Genomic DNA, 18,263 nt, shown 5'->3' with positions numbered 1-18,263 from the left:
TGTAGGAGACCTCGCACCCCTCTCATTCCCTCAGAAGACTTCTTGAGTCCATATCCGTGAGCCAGCCCAGTTATTTGGTCCTCTCTTCCCTCTAGCCGTGCCTCTAGTCGTTCCCTGGCCTTCTGATGACATGTTTTCTCGGTTCACGTCCCCTCTGGATTTCATCATGTCCCCAGTCCTTTTTGGGTCTCTCTGGCTCCCTCGGGACATTTTTTTCTCCTAGTCACGATGCCTCCCGAGACCCTCCTCATTCTCCACAGCACCTTGTAGCTCTTCATCTCCCTTTCCATCTCTCTTGTTCCATCAGGGCTTGCCATCTTTCTTTGGTACGTAGCGCTCATTTATCTTTCTCTCTGTCATCGAGGGTGTCTCTGTTTGGTTCCTCAGTCGGTCATCTGTAGTTTGCCTAGATGCCCCCCCGAGACTCCAAGGCCCTCGCTGTATCTCCAAGCCTTCTTTTCTTACCCTGACCCCCCCGATTCCTCTGCTCTCTATAACAACGTCATCTGAGTCCTTTCTTATACTCCACAGCACTCTTGTAGGTCCCTTTAGACTTTTTTTGTGTGTGCTTCAGAGCACTGTCTTACTCTTTGCCATTTAGGATGCCTTCGTTCACCCCCCAGCCCCGTGACGACATCTGTACTTTGTTGAAATCCCTGCAGAGTTCCTCACTGTTACCTGTGAGGCTTCTTTGGTCTCTCAGGCCCCCTCAGGACTTCTCCGCTCCCTGTTGCCGAGCTCTCGTGAGACATCCCCTACGCCCCAGAGACCCGCTCTAGCTCGGGAGGGCACTTTGCACCCCTCTTTTCCCCTCAGACCCCTTCCTGAGTCCGCATCTGTTACCCCGGTCGGTCTGTCTGTTCTCTCACCCGTTTGGTGCACCTCTGTTCGGTCCCCTGAGGACATCTGTGCTTTCTTCTATTCCCTTTTGAGCTCATTGCATCCCCGAGACTTCTTTAGTCTCTCCGCCCCCTTCGGGACCTCTCTAATCCCTGTGACGATGCCTCTTGTTCTGTCACAACCTTTTCCGAACCCACCTTGGTGCTCCGCAGCAGTCTGTTTTCTGTCTTATAGTCTGTTTCTGTTTGGTATCTGGTACCCAGAGATGTCTGTTGTCGGCTCGGATGGTCTCTTGAGTTTTTCAGCAGAGGCGATAGCCTCCATCTCTTCTTCTCAACGCAGCTCCTGGGGTGGTTTTTTGTTGCGTTTTGCAATTCACTTTTGTTCTAGCTACTTAGGTGTTAATTATGCTGCTTCATACAGCTTCTGATACACTTCTTGTATTTCCATGGGCTTTTTGTGTTTTCTGTCCTTTGGGACTCATCCAGTTCTGTTAAGGGAGTCAGTCGGAGAGGCCGTCGAGGCGACTCTGAATCGTCGGTCATTTACAGTAAATAACTTACTTTGCAGCCAGAGATATTTTTGAGAAGGGATTCTTACGGGATCTGGTTCTGCTTTGTCATTCAGTCCTATCCAGAAAGTAGTTCTGGTAGCAGTTAGGTAGCACGTGTGGTCTTGCTAGAAATGAAGTATAACCCCACAGCATTTTGTTTTTTTTGTTTAAATACGAACCTAACGTATGTAATTTTTGATAATGATATTGTTATTGCATTTAACGAGCTACTTTCCCACATAGCTTAGTATGACATCTATCTTACTGTATCTGCGCCCCAGAAAAATTAAGCTAAATTCCCTACCTGGTCACGTTGCTGATGCAATAGATGTCATTTCTAGTAAGGGTTGCCGCCTTTGTTCAGCGCTTTGTAGGCTGTAAACTTAAGATAGATGAGAAAACTCCCTTCCGCTCCTCCGGCCGCCTTTATGTCGTTGGGTGGTTTGTCCCCCCCCCTTTCCCAGGGGATTGTGGAAAGGGTGGTGGGTGGGTCCCAGCATATATGAGCCACAGCCTCTGGTCAGGGGCCTCATTCTGCTCCTGGGTTTCCATGGGGTCAGCGATCTGCTATTCCTTCAGTCGGTTGCAGCGTTTGAGTGGGTTAAGGTATTTGGGACCTTTTGTCTTTACAGCTTCGTTTATTGGGTAATCTCAGTTGCTGTATGGTACTCTGTCCTGTCTTTTTGAGCTTTCTGGGCTTTTCATATTTTCTGTTTCCTGGTTACAAGTCTTCTTGGTAGGGTTTCTTTAGTTCATTCTTGCAGATAGAGTCTAGTCTTCTTTTTGGTTTCCAGGTCCCTGTAGTGCTCTCTGCTTTTTGCTAGATATCTTCACCAGTGTTTTGCCACAATGAGAGCACCAGAGAGAGGAGCTGAGCGCTGGAGCATCCAGGGACATAGCATCAGACTTCCTTTCATCTTTGCAGGGCTGATCCTGAGGATGTCAAGTACATGGCTCGGTTCTGTATGTATATGTTATGTGGGTGTACTAATCCCTTTTGGAGGGTGTTAGATGGTAAGGATTTGGCTCCGTGTGTTTGGGGAGAAGAGGGGCGGTGGCTCCGTGTGTTTGGGGAGAAGAGGGGCGGTATATTTTGGGGGACGCGCGTGGCTGCTCCACCGTGTCGGGGGGGACGCGAGTGTTCCTGTTCTGGTGCGGGGGAAGAGTTGCTGCTCTGTTTTTGGCTTGAGTTGCTGCTGTGTTGGGGGGAGGAGAGCTGGTGTTGTTTTCTTTTGGGGAGAAGGGAGCTCGTCCTGGTATATTTTGGGGTCGCGAGTGGCTGCTGCCCCGTGTCGGGGGGGGGGGGGTCGCGAGTGGCTGCTGCCCCGTGTCGGGGGGGGGGGGGTCGCGAGTGGCTGCCTGCCCCGTGTCGGGGGGGGGGGGTCGCGAGTGGCTGCTGCCCCGTGTCCGGGGGGGGTCGCGAGTGGCTGCTGCCCCGTGTCGGGGGGGTCGCGAGTGGCTGCTGCCCCGTGTCGGGGGGGGGACGTGCGTGGGTGCTGCCCCGTGTTTGGGGGGGACGTGCGTGGCTGCTGCCCGGTGTTGGGGGGGGGACGCGACTGGCTGCTGCACCGTGTCAGGGGGGTCGCGAGTGGCTGCTGCCCCGTGTCGGGGGGGGGGGGGGTCGCGAGTGGCTGCTGCCCCGTGTCGGGGGGGGGGGGTCGCGAGTGGCTGCTGCCCCGTGTCGGGGGGGTGGGTCGCGAGTGGCTGCTGCCCCGTGTCGGGGGGGGGGTCGCGAGTGGCTGCTGCCCCGTGTCCGGGGGGGGTCGCGAGTGGCTGCTGCCCCGTGTCGGGGGGGGGGGGGTCGCGAGTGGCTGCTGCCCCGTGTCGGGGGGGGGACGTGCGTGGCTGCTGCCCGGTGTTGGGGGGGGGACGCGACTGGCTGCTGCACCGTGTCAGGGGGGTCGCGAGTGGCTGCTGCCCCGTGTCGGGGGGGGGGGTGTCGCGAGTGGCTGCTGCCCCCTGTCGGGGGGGTCGCGAGTGGCTGCTGCCCGTGTCGGGGGGGGGACGTGCGTGGGTGCTGCCCCGTGTTTGGGGGGGACGTGCGTGGCTGCTGCCCGGTGTTGGGGGGGGGGACGCGACTGGCTGCTGCACCGTGTTCGGGGGGTATGCGAGTGGCTGCTGCCCCGTGTCGGGGGGGGGGACGCGAGTGGCTGCTGCCCCGTGTCGGGGGGGGGGGCGCGAGTGGCTGCTGCCCCGTGTTTGGGGGGGACGTGCGTGGCTGCTGCCCGGTGTTGGGGGGGGGACGCGACTGGCTGCTGCACCGTGTCGGGGGACGCGACTGGCTGCTGCACCGTGTTGGGGGGGGGGATGCGAGTGGCTGCTGCACCGTGTCGGGGGGGGGGGGGGCGCGAGTGGCTGCTGCACCGTGTTCGGGGGGGGCACGAGTGGCTGCTGCACCGTGTCAGGGGGGGTCGCGAGTGGCTGCTGCCCCGTGTCGGGGGGGGGGACGTGCGTGGCTGCTGCCCGGTGTTGGGGGGGGGACGCGACTGGCTGCTGCACCGTGTCAGGGGGGACGCGACTGGCTGCTGCACCGTGTCGGGGGGACGCGTCTGGCTGCTGCACCGTGTTGGGGGGGGGGGCGCGAGTGGCTGCTGCACCGTGTCGGGGGGGGGGGGGGGGCGCGAGTGGCTGCTGCACCGTGTCGGGGGGGGGGGGGGCGCGAGTGGCTGCTGCACCGTGTTCGGGGGGGGCACGAGTGGCTGCTGCACCGTGTTGGGGGGGGGGGCACGAGTGGCTGCTGCACCGTGTCGGGGGGGGGGGGGCGCGAGTGGCTGCTGCACCGTGTTCGGGGGGGGCACGAGTGGCTGCTGCACCGTGTCAGGGGGGACGTGAGTGGCTGCTGCGCCGTGTCGGGGGGGTCGCGAGTGGCTGCTGCCCCGTGTCGGGGGGGGGGACGCCAGTGGCTGCTGCCCCGTGTCGGGGGGGGGGGACGCGAGTGGCTGCTGCCCCGTGTTGGGGGGGTCGCAACTGGCTGCTGCCCCCGTTTTTTCTGTTCTCAGTCATGATCGTGCTCTGTCTGGTCCCCTGTCCATATTTATCAATTCCTCCCTCTCTGCCCTGTGGCCCGTCTCTTTTCCCCATTTTATTTCTGCCTTTCTCTCTGTCTGGCTCCCTGTCCCTGGTTTTTTAATTCCTCCCTCTCTGCCCTGTCACCCGTGTGATCTTTTGCTTTTCTCCGTCTGTCTCTGGCCAGCTCTCTGTCCCTATTCGTTAATTCCTCCCTCTCCGCCCTGTAGCCTGTTGCTTTTGTCCTTTCTCCATCTCACTGTCTCTGGCTCTGACCCTATTTTAGAATTTCCCCCCTCTTCTTTCTGTACACATTGCTCTTCCTTTTGCTCTCCAGCTCTCTTTTTTCCGGCTCCTTGTCCCTGTTTCTTAATTCTTCCCTCTCTGCCCTGTAGCGTGTAGCTATGTGGTTTGTTTTGTGTTGTTCCCCTTGCCCCTTCCCTTCCCTCCATCCTTTGCTGTCCTGGCTCCCTGCCCCTATGCTTGTTTCCTCCCTCTCTGTCATGCTGCCCATCCCTGTTTTTTTCTGCATCTCCATCCTGCTCCCCACCCTTCTTTATCGGTCTCTGTCCTGCTCCTTCTCCCTCTTTCTGCTGACTCCCTTCCTCTCTCCCTGTTGCTTCTTTCTCCATCTCTGTCAGGCTCCTTGTCCCTATCTTTCTTTGGCTGTCCTGTTCCCTGCCTCACGCTTTCTCACTACACCCCCGCTGTCCAACAGGCTGCCGCTTTTCTTTTCTAGTGGCCTCCGCCTCTGCCCAGCGTTCCATCGCTCCAGGAGCTGACCGACCGACTGTCTGTTCCCCGCCGGACTGACGAGCACGGCTCCAGGAATGACTGCTGAGGTGTCCCAGGGGCAGGGGGAGCATTGGAGGCTCCAAGCCCCGGAGCAGACTTGCTCCCGGGACTTGTTACGTGCATGACTGAATAAACACTCGCCGCCTCCTTTGCCCTCACGGCTGCGTTTGCATTTCCTTTGCACCGGGCGAGGGGCTGTGATGGAGCCCAGGGGCGGGGGTGACGCACGGTGGGGGCTGGGTGATGGCTCCCTGTTCCTGCCGGGCTCCAGCTCTGGGCTTGGGCCAGGGGAGCCCCAGGTGCGGGCAGTGAGGCTGATGGCGACGGCCCCTCCCTGTAAAGGGGCTGTGTTGCCAGAGTAGCTGCAGGCTGTGGGGCTGGTGGTGGGGCTGCTGTGCCCCGGGTGGCCGTGGAGGGGCCGGTGTGAGCCAAGGGAGGAGCGGAGCGGTCGCTGAGCGAGGGGGGCGGCGAGGCCGGCAGGAGGGTCGCGCCGCCTCGGAGCCGGGCGGCAGCGGCCGTCCGGAGCCCCGCTGGGGAACGCGGGGCTGCGCTGGGGGCTGGGCGGGGCTTCCGGGTGCGTCGGCGGGGGGAGAACGGTGTCCCCGCAGGGTGAGGGAGCGGGGACGGCTGCCTCCCGCGGCATGCCGGGAGCTGTAGTCCTGGGGCACGGACTTCCGGTCGGCCATGTTTGTTCCCCGGAGCATGCCGGGAGGTGTAGTCTTCCGTCACTCGGGGACCGGGCGGCCGTGCTGTGTCTGCCGGTGCTTGCCGGGAGGTGTAGTTTTCGCGGACGCGGCTGCCGGGCAGTCGCATGGCTCTCGGGCGCGTGCGGCGCGGCGTAGCCCTTGCTACCGCCGCGGCTCCCGCGGTGGGGCACGAGGTGTAGTTTTGTTGCTGGTTTCGTGTGGTTTTCTGCGGCCTTCCCGCTGCGCCCGGTCCCCGACAAGCCGTGCGGCCGCGCCTCGCGAGCGCATGCCCCTGCCCTTGCTGCTGCCGCCCAGCGACCAAAATGTGGTACTTCAGCTCCAGCGCCGCGAATGCGCTGTCGCGAGGCCGCCCCGCTCGCAATGCCGCCCGGCGACCGAAACGCAGCACTGCAGCAGGGGCGCCGCTCACGCGGAGTTGAGTGCTACACCGCGTTCGCTCCTGCTGCCCGGCGATCCAAAGCCGGTACTGCAGAACGAGCGCCGCGACGCCCGGCTCGCTGCTGCCGCCGGGCGACAATAATGCGGTACTGCAGGTGGGGAACTGTGCATGCCCGATGGCGCGCGACCCCCGTGCTCGCTGCTGCCCCCTGATGAGCAACTTGCGGCACTGCAGGTGCGGCGCTGTATATGCGGGGTGGCGCATGCCCTCGTGCTCGCTGCTGCCGCCGGGCGGCCAAAATGCGGTACTGCAGGTGGAACGGCGCGCATGCGCGGTGGGGGTGTCACGCCGCGCTCGCTACTGCCTCCCAGCGACCAAGAATCGGTACTGCAGCTCAGGTGCCGCGCATGCGCGGTGGCTCGTTCCCGTGCTCGCTCCTGCCTCCCGGTGACAGGAACGTGGTACTGCAGGTGGAACGGCGCGCATGCGCGGTGGGCGTGCCACGCCGCGCTCGCTACTGCCTCCCAGCGACCACAGGTCGGTACTGCAGCTCGGGTGCCGCGCATGCGCAATGGCTCGTTCCCCCGTGCTCGCTGCTGCCTCCCGGTGACAGGAACGTGGTACTGCAGGTAGAGCGCCGCGCATGCTGCCGCCACCTGGTGACCAAAAGTCGGTACTGCAGAACGGGCGCCGCGCATGTGCGCTTGAGCACGCTGCCGCGCTGGCTGCTGCCGCCGGGCAACCGAAGCGCGGTAGTGCAGCCCGGGTGCTACGCATGCGCAGTGGCGCGCGGTGGGTGGGTCGCTAAACTGCGCTCTCGCTGCTGCCGCCCAGAGACCAAGATGCGGGACTGCAGCACGGGTGCCGCACATGGGCGGTGGTGCGCGCCCCCGCTGCGTTCGCTGTTGCCGCCCGACAACCAAGGAGCGGTACTGCGGGTAGGCGCTGCGCATGGGCGGCGGCGCCACCGCGCTCCACGTTGCCGTCCGCCGGTAACGGCGATGCGATGCTGCGGTGCTCGCGAGGCGATGCCGCCGCGCTCGTTGCTGCCTCCCGGTAAGGAAACGCCGCTGCCGCCCCACGTGCGCAGCGTCGGCGGCCGCTCGGCGCGCAAAGCGCGGGACCGCGGCGCCGGTGCCGGCCCCGGGCACGCGCCGCCCGGCGGGTTCTCCCTGCTGCTGCCGCCTGGTGGCCGCAGCCCGGTACTGCAGCGCCGCCGCTGCCCCGGTACGCAGCAGCGCCGCCGCCGCCTTCCCTGCTGCCCCTGGTGGCCGAAATGCGGTACTGCAGCCCGGCGATCGCACGCGGGCTCTGATCCCTCCGGCGCGCCGTCGGCGTCCTGCGCATGCGCACTGCCCGGCAGCAGCATGGCGGCGCGCTGGCAACCGGTGAGGTGAGTGAGCCCCTTCGGCGCGTCTCTTGCCCGATGGCTGCCCGAGGGTGGCGGGACGGGAAGCTTCAAACCGCCTGCTGCGGCAGGCTCCCGATCCACTGCAGGCGAGCCGGGTCAGGTCAGCCCCAGGGACTTACCCGAGAGCTGACAGAAGGGAAGAGGGGAAGGAGGTGGACACCCTCCCAGGCGCAGGGCACCTGCCCAACTCACCAGAGCTCCCTCTGAGCCTCCCCCGGCCCCGCTCGCTCTGTGTAGCTGCCCCCAGCTCCAGCACTTCCCCTGAAGCCTGTCCCATAGCCCCAGGCCGCCCCCAAGCCCTGTAGTGAAGGCCGCAAGCTGGCCCTCGAATGTGCGTGATTCTCCCTTAACGCGGGTGCCATTACCAGCGCGAGGAAAGAGCGGCATCTCCAGAAGCCCCTGCGGAAGCAGGGGGTCTGGCCAGGGGCCATCTACGGTAATAACGGGTGCTGCTTCTTCTTTCCCTCTCCCAGAGGCCGTGCTGAGGATGCAGTTTTCCATTCCTCCCTTGGGGATGCCGTTGACTGCACCTGCCTCAGGCTTGCGTGGGTTGTCTGCCCGGCCTCGCTTTCCTCACGGCGTGGGGGCGAAAAGGGACAGGCGGAGCGCTTACTGGCTGTGGACAGGAGCTGCCGCAGCTGAAGCTGGAGAGGCCAGAGGAAGGTTAAGAAGAAGAAACTGAAGGCCATCCAGGTGGCAGCTGCCTCCCGCTGCAGGCAAGAGACAGCCTGCCTCTCCGGGTGAGGAAGGATCCTTCTTTGTAGTCCGCAGCAGGTCAGGCTGCCCACATGCACCGCAGGGTCTGTATGTGTCACCAGCAGCATGGTACGGCCACGTAGTGCGCGAGCGAGCGAGGCTACATGTCTAGGAAGCCTCATCTTGTGAGAGCTGTAAGACACCCACGTGTTCTCTTAGGTGGAGGAGAGCCAAGCGACCGTAGTTACAGAAGAGGAAGGGAGCAGAGCAGGAGAAAGAAGCGTCCGAACTGGCAAATTCTCCTGGCAGCGCCGAGAGCGAGCGCTGCGGTGAGTCCTGGGCCCTCCCTGCCCCTCCCCTGGCCCCCCCTCTTTCCCACGCTGCTGTGATTTTGATTTCTTTATTTCTTTATTGCTCAATTTTCCCTTTGTCCTGGTCCCTGTCCTTTTTCTCTCTCTGTCTGTGTCCTGTGCCCTGTTACCGTCTTTAACCCTTCTTTCTTCTTCCTCTCCTGACCCCGCAATCTCTCTATGCCTCTGTCCCTCTCACCGACCCGACGTTTTCTTGCTCGCTCTCTCTGCAGGGCTCCTCGTCCCTATTTTTCTTGATTTCTCTACCTCTCTGACCTTTTCTTTCGACCTTTCTTTCTCTCTCTGCTCCTCTGTCTTCTCCCTTGTCTTATTTTTCTCTTTCTAGTCTTCTGTCCTGCTCCTCATCACTGTATTTTCTTTCTTCATTTCCCTGCCCTGCTCCCCATTCTTCTCTTTCTTTCTCCATACACCTTTATGCAGATCCCCATCCCTCCCTCCCTCCCTCCCTCCCTCCCTCTCTGTCGTTATCCTTGCGTCCCTCGTTGTCTCTCCATTCCTCTGTCCTGCTCCCCATCCCTAATTTTCCTTTTCCATTTCTCTGTCCTGCTTTTGGTCCCTGTTTTTCCTCTGGCTCCATCTCCCTGTCATTCTCCCTGTTGCTCTCGCTTGCTCTCTATCCCGATGTCCTGCTCCCCATCCCTGTTTTTCTCTGTATCCCATTTTCTTGCTCCCTGTCCCTCACTTGTTTTCTGTATCCCTCTCTCCTTCCTCCTGTCCTTCCTTCCCCCTGCCCCCCTGCCTCTGGCCTGCTTCTTGTCACTGTTTTTTCTTGCTCCTGCTCTCTGTCCAAGTTCTGTCACTCTTTCTCTCTCTGTCCCTCTGTCCTTCCTCCAACCTGTATTTCCCTCTCTCTATCCCTCTGCCCCTAATGCTGCTTCCTCTACCTCTCGGTCCCGTTCCCTGCCCCTTTTTTCCTCTCGCTGTCCATCTGTCCTCCTTCCTCTCCCTAGTTATTCTGCCTTTATCGCTCTGTCCCACTGCCTGTCTCATTGTTTCTGGTTATATCCCCCTGTCCAGCCAGCCGTCCCTTTTTTCCTTTCTCTCTTCCCTACTCTGGCCCTGCTTTTTCTTCCTTCGTCTCTGTCCAGCAGCCCCTCAGCGGTTTCTTTTTTCCCCCTTCTCCATCTCTTTGTTTTAATCTGCATCTGTCCCTGCCCCCCGATCCCCAGTCCCTCTGTCCTGTTCCTTGCCCTGCTTTTGGTCTCTTCGTGTCCCGCGCTCTATCCCCATCTTTCCCTCTGTCTCCCTCCTTCCTTTTCCCTCCTTCTTTTTCTTTGCATCCCTTTGTCTTGTTGTTCACCAGTATTTTTTCCTCCCACTCCTCTGTCCTGCTCCCTGTCCCTTACTTCTCTGTCAATCCCTCTGTCCTGTTGCCTGTCGTTGTTTTTGCTGTCTGCATCATCTCTTTCGGCTCTATCCTCCTGTCCTGCTCCCCAGCAGGACTTTTTCTTTCTCCAGCTCTCTCACCTGCTCCCCACCCCTCTCTTGTTCCCTCTGGCATTCTTTCCACTTCCCTGTACCTTTCTCTCTGCAATCCTGTGTCCCGCGCTCTCTGTCCCTCCCTGTTTATATCCCACTGTCCTGGTCCCCGTCCGTCTCTTTGCCTCTCTCTTTCTCTCTCTCTCTCTCTGTTCCTGACCTTGTCGCTGTTTTTTCTTTCTCCGTCTCTCTGTCCTGTTGCTCATCTCTCTCAGTTCCCTTTCTGTTTTTTTTCCTCTCTTGGTTACTCTGCTTTTTGTCCTGTCCCTATTTTTTGTCTCTCTTCATCCCTCTGTCCTGCTCTGTGTCCCCTCCCTCTCGCTCCCTGTGTGTGTCCTTCTGTGTGTTACCCGTCCTTCTCCCTGTTGATTTTTTCCTCTTGCTGTATCCCTCTGTCCTGCTCCCTAGAAGTATTTTTTGAATTCTCTGTATTTCTGTTCTTCTGCCCATCGCATTTTTTGTTCTCTGTCTCTCTCTCCTGCTCCCCATCCTCCCCTTTCTCTCTGTCGTTCTTTCCTCTTCCCTGTACCTCTTTTTTTCTGTATCCTTGCATCCCCCCCCCCCCCGCCCCTCCCTCCGTCTCTCCCTCCATCTCTCCCTCCATCTCTCCCTATGACACTGTCTTGCTCTCCACCCCTCTCGTTTTTTCTTTCTACCCTTCTGGTGTGTGTCCCCCTCCCCGCCCCCTTTTCCGTGTCCTGGTCTTTCTCTACATCCTTCTGTCATTCTCCTTCTCTTGCTCTTCTTGCTCTTTCTCTCTCTCTTCCTCTGTCCTATTCGCTGCCCATCGCTATTTTTTTTCCTCCTCCATCCCTTTGTCCTGCTCCCTGTCCTTGTCAGTCTTTCTCTTTGTTCTGCCTCTAGCCTGTCTTTGTTTTCTCCACCTCTGTCCTTTTCCCCGTACCTTTTTCTCTCTGCTCCTCAGTCCTTTTCCCTTGTCTTCTTTTTCTCTTTCTGCCATCCCTCTCTTTTTGTCTGTGACCTTCTGTGCTGTTCCCTCCTCCCTCTCCCTCCCTCTCCCTCCCTCTCCCTCCCTCTCCCTCCCTCTCCCTCCCTCTCCCTCCCTCTCCCTCCCTCTCCCTCCCTCTCCCTCCCTCTCCCTCCTCTCTCTTTCTCCAGTTATCTGTTGTCTTACCTGTCCCTCTTTCTCTGCCTCGAATGTTTCTTTCTCCATCTCTGCCCCGCTCCCTGTCCTTTTCTTTTATTCTGTCCTCCGTTCTCCCCCTAACATTTTTGTCTGTATATCTCCGTACCACTGCCTGTCTCGCTATATCCCCCTGCCCAGCTCACTGCCCCGTTATTCCCCTCTGTCCTGCTCCCTGGCCCTTTTTCTCATCCTGCAGTCCGTCACTGTTTTTTCTTTCTCCATCTCTTTATCCTGATCTGTCTCCCTCTTCTTTTCCTCAGTTCCTCTGGCTTGTTCCCTATCTTTTTCTCTCCCTCCCGCTTCTTTATTCCTCTCATTCAATTTCTCTCCCAATCCATCTGTTCTGCTCCCTGCCCATCATTTTCTCTTTCTAGTCTTCTGTCCTGCTCCTCATCACTGTATTTTCTTTCTTCATTTCTCTGCCCTGCTCCCCATTCTTCTCTTTCTTTCTCCATACACCTTTATGCAGATCCCCATCCCTCCCTCCCTCCCTCCCTCCCTCCCTCTCTGTCGTTATCCTTGCGTCCCTCGTTGTCTCTCCATTCCTCTGTCCTGCTCCCCATCCCTAATTTTCCTTTTCCATTTCTCTGTCCTGCTTTTGGTCCCTGTTTTTCCTCTGGCTCCATCTCCCTGTCATTCTCCCTGTTGCTCTCGCTTGCTCTCTATCCCGATGTCCTGCTCCCCATCCCTGTTTTTCTCTGTATCCCATTTTCTTGCTCCCTGTCCCTCACTTGTTTTCTGTATCCCTCTCTCCTTCCTCCTGTCCTTCCTTCCCCCTGCCCCCCTGCCTCTGGCCTGCTTCTTGTCACTGTTTTTTCTTGCTCCTGCTCTCTGTCCAAGTTCTGTCACTCTCTTTCTCTCTCTGTCCCTCTGTCCTTCCTCCAACCTGTATTTCCCTCTCTCTATCCCTCTGCCCCTAATGCTTCTTCCTCCACCTCTCGGTCCCGTTCCCTGCCCCTTTTTTCCTCTCGCTGTCCATCTGTCCTCCTTCCTCTCCCTGGTTATTCTGCCTTTATCGCTCTGTCCCACTGCCTGTCTCATTGTTTCTGGTTATATCCCCCTGTCCAGCCAGCCGTCCCTTTTTTCCTTTCTCTCTTCCCTACTCTGGCCCTGCTTTTTCTTCCTTCATCTCTGTCCAGCAGCCCCTCAGCGGTTTCTTCTTTCCCTTCTCCATCTCTTTGTTTTAATCTGCATCTGTCCCTGCCCCCGATCCCCAGTCCCTCTGTCCTGTTCCTTGCCCTGCTTTTGGTCTCTTCGTGTCCCGCGCTCTATCCCCATCTTTCCCTCTGTCTCCCTCCTTCCTTTTCCCTCCTCCTTTTCCTCTGCATCCCTTTGTCCTGTTGCTCATCAGTATTTTTTCCTCCCATTCCTCTGTCCTGCTCCCTGTCCCTTACTTCTCTGTCAGTCCCTCTGTCCTGTTGCCTGTCGTTGTTTTTGCTGTCTGCATCGTCTCTTTCGGCTCTGTCCTCCTGTCCTGCTCCCCAGCAGGACTTTTTCTTTCTCTGACCTGCTCCCTGCCCCTCTGTTTTTCCCTCTGTCATTCTTTCCACTTCCCTGTACCTTTCTCTCGGCAATCTTGTGGCCCGCGCTCCCTGTCCCTCCCTGTTTATATCCCACTGTCCTGGTCCCCGTCCCTCTCTTTGCCTCTCTCTCTCTCTGTCCTTGTCCCTGTTTTTTCTTTCTCCATCTCTCTGTCCTGCTGCTCATCTCTCTCCAGTTCCCTTTCTGTTTTTTTTCCCCTCTCTTGATTACTCTGCTTTTCTACCTGTCCCTTTTTTTGGTCTCTCTTCATCCCTCTGTCCTGCTCTGTGTCCCCTCCCTCTCGCTCCCTGTGTGTGTCCTTCTGTGTGTTACCCGTCCTTCTCCCTGTTGATTTTTCCTCTTGCTGTATCCCTCTGTCCTGCTCCCTAGAAGTATTTTTTGAATTCTCTGTATTTCTGTTCTTCCGCCCATCGCATTTTTTGTTCTCTGTCTCTCTCTCCTGCTCCCCATCCTCCCCTTTCTCTCTGTCATTCTTTCCTCTTCCCTGTACCTCTGTTTTTCTGTATCCTTGCATCCCCCTCTCCCCCCCCCCCCCCCCCCCCGTCTCTCCCTCCATCTCTCCCTATGACACTGTCTTGCTCTCCACCCCTCTCATTTTTTCTTTCTACCCTTCTGGTGTGTGTCCTCCTACCCCACCTCTTCTACGTGTCCTGGTCTTTCTCTACATCCTTCTGTCATTCTCCTTCTCTTGCTCTTCTTGCTCTTTCTCTCTCTCTTCCTCTGTCCTATTCGCTGCCCATCGCTATTTTTTTTCCTCCTCCATCCCTTTGTCCTGCTCCCTGTCCTTGTCAGTCTTTCTCTTTGTTCTGCCTCTAGCCTGTCTTTGTTTTCTCCACCTCTGTCCTTTTCCCCGTACCTTTTTCTCTCTGCTCCTCAGTCCTTTTCCCTTGTCTTCTTTTTCTCTTTCTGCCATCCCTCTCTTTTTGTCTGTGACCTTCTGTGCTGTTCCCTTTCCTTTCTTTCTCCCATTATCTGTTGTCTTACCTGTCCCTCTTTCTCTGCCTCGAATGTTTCTTTCTCCATCTCTGCCCCGCTCCCTGTCCCTTTTCTTTTATTCTGTCCTCCATCCTCCCCCTAACATTTTTGTCTGTATATCTCCGTACCACTGCCTGTCTCGCTATATCCCCCTGCCCAGCTCACTGCCCCGTTACTCCCCTCTGTCCTGCTCCCTGGCTCTTTTTCTCATCCTGCAGTCCGTCACTGTTTTTTCTTTCTCCATCTCTTTATCCTGATCTGTCTCCCTCTTCTTTTCCCTCAGTCCCTCTGGCTTGTTCCCTATCTTTTTCTCTCCCTCCCTTCTTCCTTATTCCTCATTCAATTTCTCTCTCGATCCATCTGTTCTGCTCCCTGCTCATTATTTTCTCTCTCTTTCCCTCTGTCCTGCTCCCTGATCCTGTTTTTCTTCCGCCATGTCACTGCAGGGCTCCTCATCTCTTTTTTTATTGATTTCTCCATCTCACTGTCCTTTTCCCTGTACCTTTCTTTCTCTGCTCCTCAGTCCTTCTCCCTCATTTTATTTTTCTCTTTCTGTTCCTCTGTCCTGCTCCCCATTGCTGTATTTTTGTTCTCTGTATTTGCTGCTCCAGTAACGACAGCCGAGTTGTCCCAGGGGAAGGGTGAGTGTACAGGCACTGAGCTCTGGAACAGACTCACTCCTAGGAATTATACACATTAATGAATAAAACACTTGCTGTCTCCTTTGCGCTCATGGCTGCGTTTGTAGTCCTTTGTACTTGGTGAGGGGCTGTCAGAGAGTCCAGCGGAGCAGGTTACATATTGGGTGTAAGGGGCCATGGCTGCAGCTGGAGGAGCCCCAGCTGGGGCCAGTGAGGCTGATGGTGATGGCCCCTCTGTGTAAAAGGGCTGCAGCCCCAGGAGGTGGTGCTGCTGGGCCATGCCTGTCTGAGAATGCTGACGAGCTGCAAGGATGTTTCCAGCTGAGAGGTTCATGGTCAGTTGGAGTCAGGCCCCATGAGGGCAGCTCCCAGGCATTTTCTGAGAGCTGGTGGAGAGGAAGGAGGAAGAGGGGCAGGAGATGGCTGCCCACCCCAACCCTGGGTACCTGGAGGCCTTCCCACCCCCTGGAAAGGCGCGGGGTGCCTCCCCAACTCAACAAAGCTCCTCCAGCCCTACTCACCCCGTGCAGCTGCCCCCAGCTCCAGCACCTCCCCTGAAGCCTGTCCTATAGCCACAGACTGCCCCCAAACCCTGTCCTCACAGCAGCACGCTGGCCCTTGAATATGCTTTATTCTCCATAAATGCAGGTGCCATTAGCATCAGTTTGGGGAAAGAGCGGCGTCTCCAGCAGCTCCTGCAGAAGGAGGGGTTCCTGCCTGAGGATAGCTACAGTCATCACTCTGCTAACAGTTGCTTGTTTTTTTTTCCTCTCCCAGAGGTAGTACTGAGGACTCAGTTGTCAGTTCCTCTCTGGGGATGCTGTTGACTGCAGCCGGCTCAGGTTTGTGTGTGTTGCTTTTGGCCTCATTCTCCTAGCGGCACGGGCGAAAAGGGACAGGCGGAGCACTTACTGGCTGTGGACAGGAACTGCTGTGGCTGAAGCTGGAGAGGCCAGAAAAAGGTAAAGCATAAAATAAGAAGGATCCAGCTGGCAGCTGCCTCCTCCTGCAGATAGGAGACAGCCTGCCTCTCTCCAGGTGAGGAAGGATCCCTTTTAGTGTAGTCCTCAGCAGATCCGATCACCAATGTGCACGGCAGGGTCTGTATGCGTAACCAAAAGCACAGTACGGCCATGTAGTGTGTGCACATGTGAGGCTGCGTATCTGGGAAGCCTCATATTGTAAGACAGCAATCTATTCTCTTAGGTGGATGACAGGCAAGTGACTGGAGCTACAGAGGAGGAAGAGAGGGGGAGGGAGAGGAAGACATGACCAAACTGTCAAATTCTCCCTGCAGCTCCAAGAGTAGGAGCTGTGGAGAATCCTGGACCCTTGGAGCCGTGTCGTCCCCCTTCTGCATCCCGGTGACTCTCTGCCCACTCTTCTCTTTCACTGCTGTAATTTTTTTGTTTCCCTGCACCTCTCCCTCTCTCATTCTGCAAGTCCCCCTCTTTCTCTGTCGTTCTACCTCTCGGTTTCCTTTTTCTCTCTGCACTTCTGTCCTGTTCCCTGTCCCTCTTTTTTTTTTTTTGGTCATTCTCTGTCCTGCAGCCCATCACTATTTTTGTCTTTCTCCATCTATCTGTCTGTCTTCCTATCCCAATTTTTTTTAATTCCTTCCTGCCTGCCCTTTAGCCCTTCACAATCCCCCCCCCCAGCCTCTGGCTCCATGTCCCTATTTTTAAATCCCTCTTTCTCTGCCCTGTATTCTAGATATATGTTGTCTTTCTTAGATTCTCCATTCCAGGTCCCGGTCCCTATGTTTTAATTTCTTTCCTCTCTGTCCCATAGCCCATTTTTGTCTTTATTGTTCTCTCCCTGTCCCTATTCTTTAATTCCTCTGTCTCTCCCCTTCAGCTCATGGAGGTTTTTTGGTATTTCTCAGTTTATCTCTGTCCACCTCACTGTTCCCTTCTTTCATTCCTCCCTCTCTGCCTTGTGGCCTATCACTATTCTTTGTTTTTTCTCCATCTCTCTGTCTGGTTCCCTGTCCCTTCCTCCTCTCCGGCCTATAGCTCGTTGCTATTTTTTTTCCCCTCTTCCTCTCTCCCCGTGGCTCCCTTTCCCTATTTTTCAATCCCCCCTCTCTGCCCTGTAGCCGGTCGCTGTTGTATTGGGTTTACGTGGCAAGGTTTTGTTAGCTGGGGTGGGGGGCAGGGGCTGCAGGGGTGGGTTCTGTGAGAAGACACCAGGAGTTACCCCCACGTCAGGCACAGCTGGCTCCAGGTCCAAGATGGATCTGCTGCTGGTCAAAGCTGAGCCCATCAGTAACGCTGGTAGTGCATCTGTGATGGGACATTTAAGAAAGGCTAAAAAGTGCTGTGCAGAAGCTGTGATAGAGAAAATGTGAGTGTGAAACAGCCCTGTAGACACCAAGGTCAGTGAAGAAGGAGGGCGAGGAGGTGCTCCAGGCACCAGAGCAGAGATTCCCCTGCAGCCCGTGGTGAAGACCATGGTGACGCAGGTTGTCCTCCTGCAGCCCATGGAGGTCCACGGTGGAGCAGACATGCACCTGCAGCCTGTGGAGGACCCCATGCCAGAGCAGGTGGATGCGCCTGAAGGAAGCTGTGACCCCCGTGGAGAGCCTGCACTGGAGCAGGCTCCTGTCAGCAGCTGTGGTCCCATGGAGAGGAGCCCACTCTGGAGCAGGCTCCTATCAGCACCTGTGGCCCCATGGGGGGGACCCCACACTGGAGCAGAAAAAGAGCTTGAGGAGGAAGGAGTGGCAGAGACAATGTGTGACTGCAACCCCCGCTCCCTGTCCCCCTGCGCTGCTTGGGGGTAGGATGTAGAGAAGTCAGGAGTGAAGATGAGCCCAGGGTAAAAGAGTGGGGAGGGGGGAAGGTGTGTTTTAGATTTGTTGTTTTTTCTCATTATCCTACTTTGATTTTTGAATGACAATAAATTAAATTAATTTCCCCAAGTCGAGTCTGTTTTGCCTGTGACAGGAATTGGTGAGTGATCTCTTTGTCCTTATCTCGACGCACAAGCTTTTTTGTTGTATTTTCTCCCCCTGTCTTGTTGAGGAGGGGCAGTGACAGAGCGGCTCGGTGAGCACCTGGCAGCCAGCCAAGGTCAACCCACCACAGTTTCCTTCCATCAGGCTCCCTGTCTCTATTTTTTAATTCTTGCCTATATTTCTTGTACCCCGTTTCTTTTGAAACTTCCTTTCTACCACTCCATCCCTATCTTTTTAATTCTCACATATGTTTCTTGGACCCAGTCACTTGTTACATTTTCTTGCTACCTTTCCCTCTCTCTGTCTGCCTGACCTAATTTTAATTTCTTGCCGGTGTTTCTTGTACCCCGTCACTTTTCAAATTTTCTTCCTACGCCTCCCTCTGTGCGGCTCCATGTACCTATCTTTTAATTCTTGTGGAAGATTCTTGTATCCTGTCGCTTGCAAAATTTTCTGTCTCCCTCTATCCGTCTCCCTGTCTGTAATTAATTCTTCCCTCTCTGTTCTGTACCCTGTCGCTTTTTAGACCTACTTTCTACATCTCCCTCTTTCTATCTCCCTGTTCCTATTTGCTAGTTCTTGCCTACGTTTCTTGTACCCTGTTGCTTTTTGAAATTTTCTTTCTATGTCTACCTCTATCTGGCTCCCTGTTTCTATTTTTTATTTCTTGCCTATGTTTCTTTTCCCCTACCACTTTAGAATTTTTCCCCATCCCTTGTCTTGTCTCTATCTTGTTGTCTTGCTGGTCCCTTCCGCCTCTTT

The 18,263-nt window shown here is 56.7% G+C and overlaps 2 long non-coding RNA genes across 3 annotated transcripts; both read left to right on the top strand.

The window, feature by feature from the left end:
• The first annotated feature begins 2,135 nt into the window (after nucleotides 1-2,135).
• On the top strand, nucleotides 2,136-5,352 carry LOC143173878 (uncharacterized). Of its 2 annotated transcripts, none has more exons than XR_012997815.1 (2): nucleotides 2,136-2,356; nucleotides 5,139-5,352. It is a non-coding gene; the product is annotated as an uncharacterized LOC143173878 (long non-coding RNA). The 2 variants fall into 2 exon arrangements; XR_012997814.1 differs by lacking the exon at nucleotides 2,136-2,356 and adding an exon at nucleotides 2,552-2,649.
• A 2,354-nt stretch (nucleotides 5,353-7,706) lies between these two features.
• LOC143173880 (uncharacterized) lies at nucleotides 7,707-17,465 on the top strand. Its single transcript, XR_012997819.1, has 3 exons — nucleotides 7,707-8,716; nucleotides 15,320-15,504; nucleotides 17,022-17,465. It is a non-coding gene; the product is annotated as an uncharacterized LOC143173880 (long non-coding RNA).
• The last annotated feature ends 798 nt before the right edge of the window (nucleotides 17,466-18,263 follow it).

Source organism: Aptenodytes patagonicus, unplaced genomic scaffold, assembly GCF_965638725.1.
Source record: "Aptenodytes patagonicus unplaced genomic scaffold, bAptPat1.pri.cur scaffold_391, whole genome shotgun sequence".
Classification (NCBI taxonomy): Eukaryota; Metazoa; Chordata; class Aves; order Sphenisciformes; family Spheniscidae; genus Aptenodytes; species Aptenodytes patagonicus.
The sequence above is the reverse complement of the archived record's forward strand: the minus strand, read 5'-3'. Positions and strand labels throughout refer to the sequence as shown.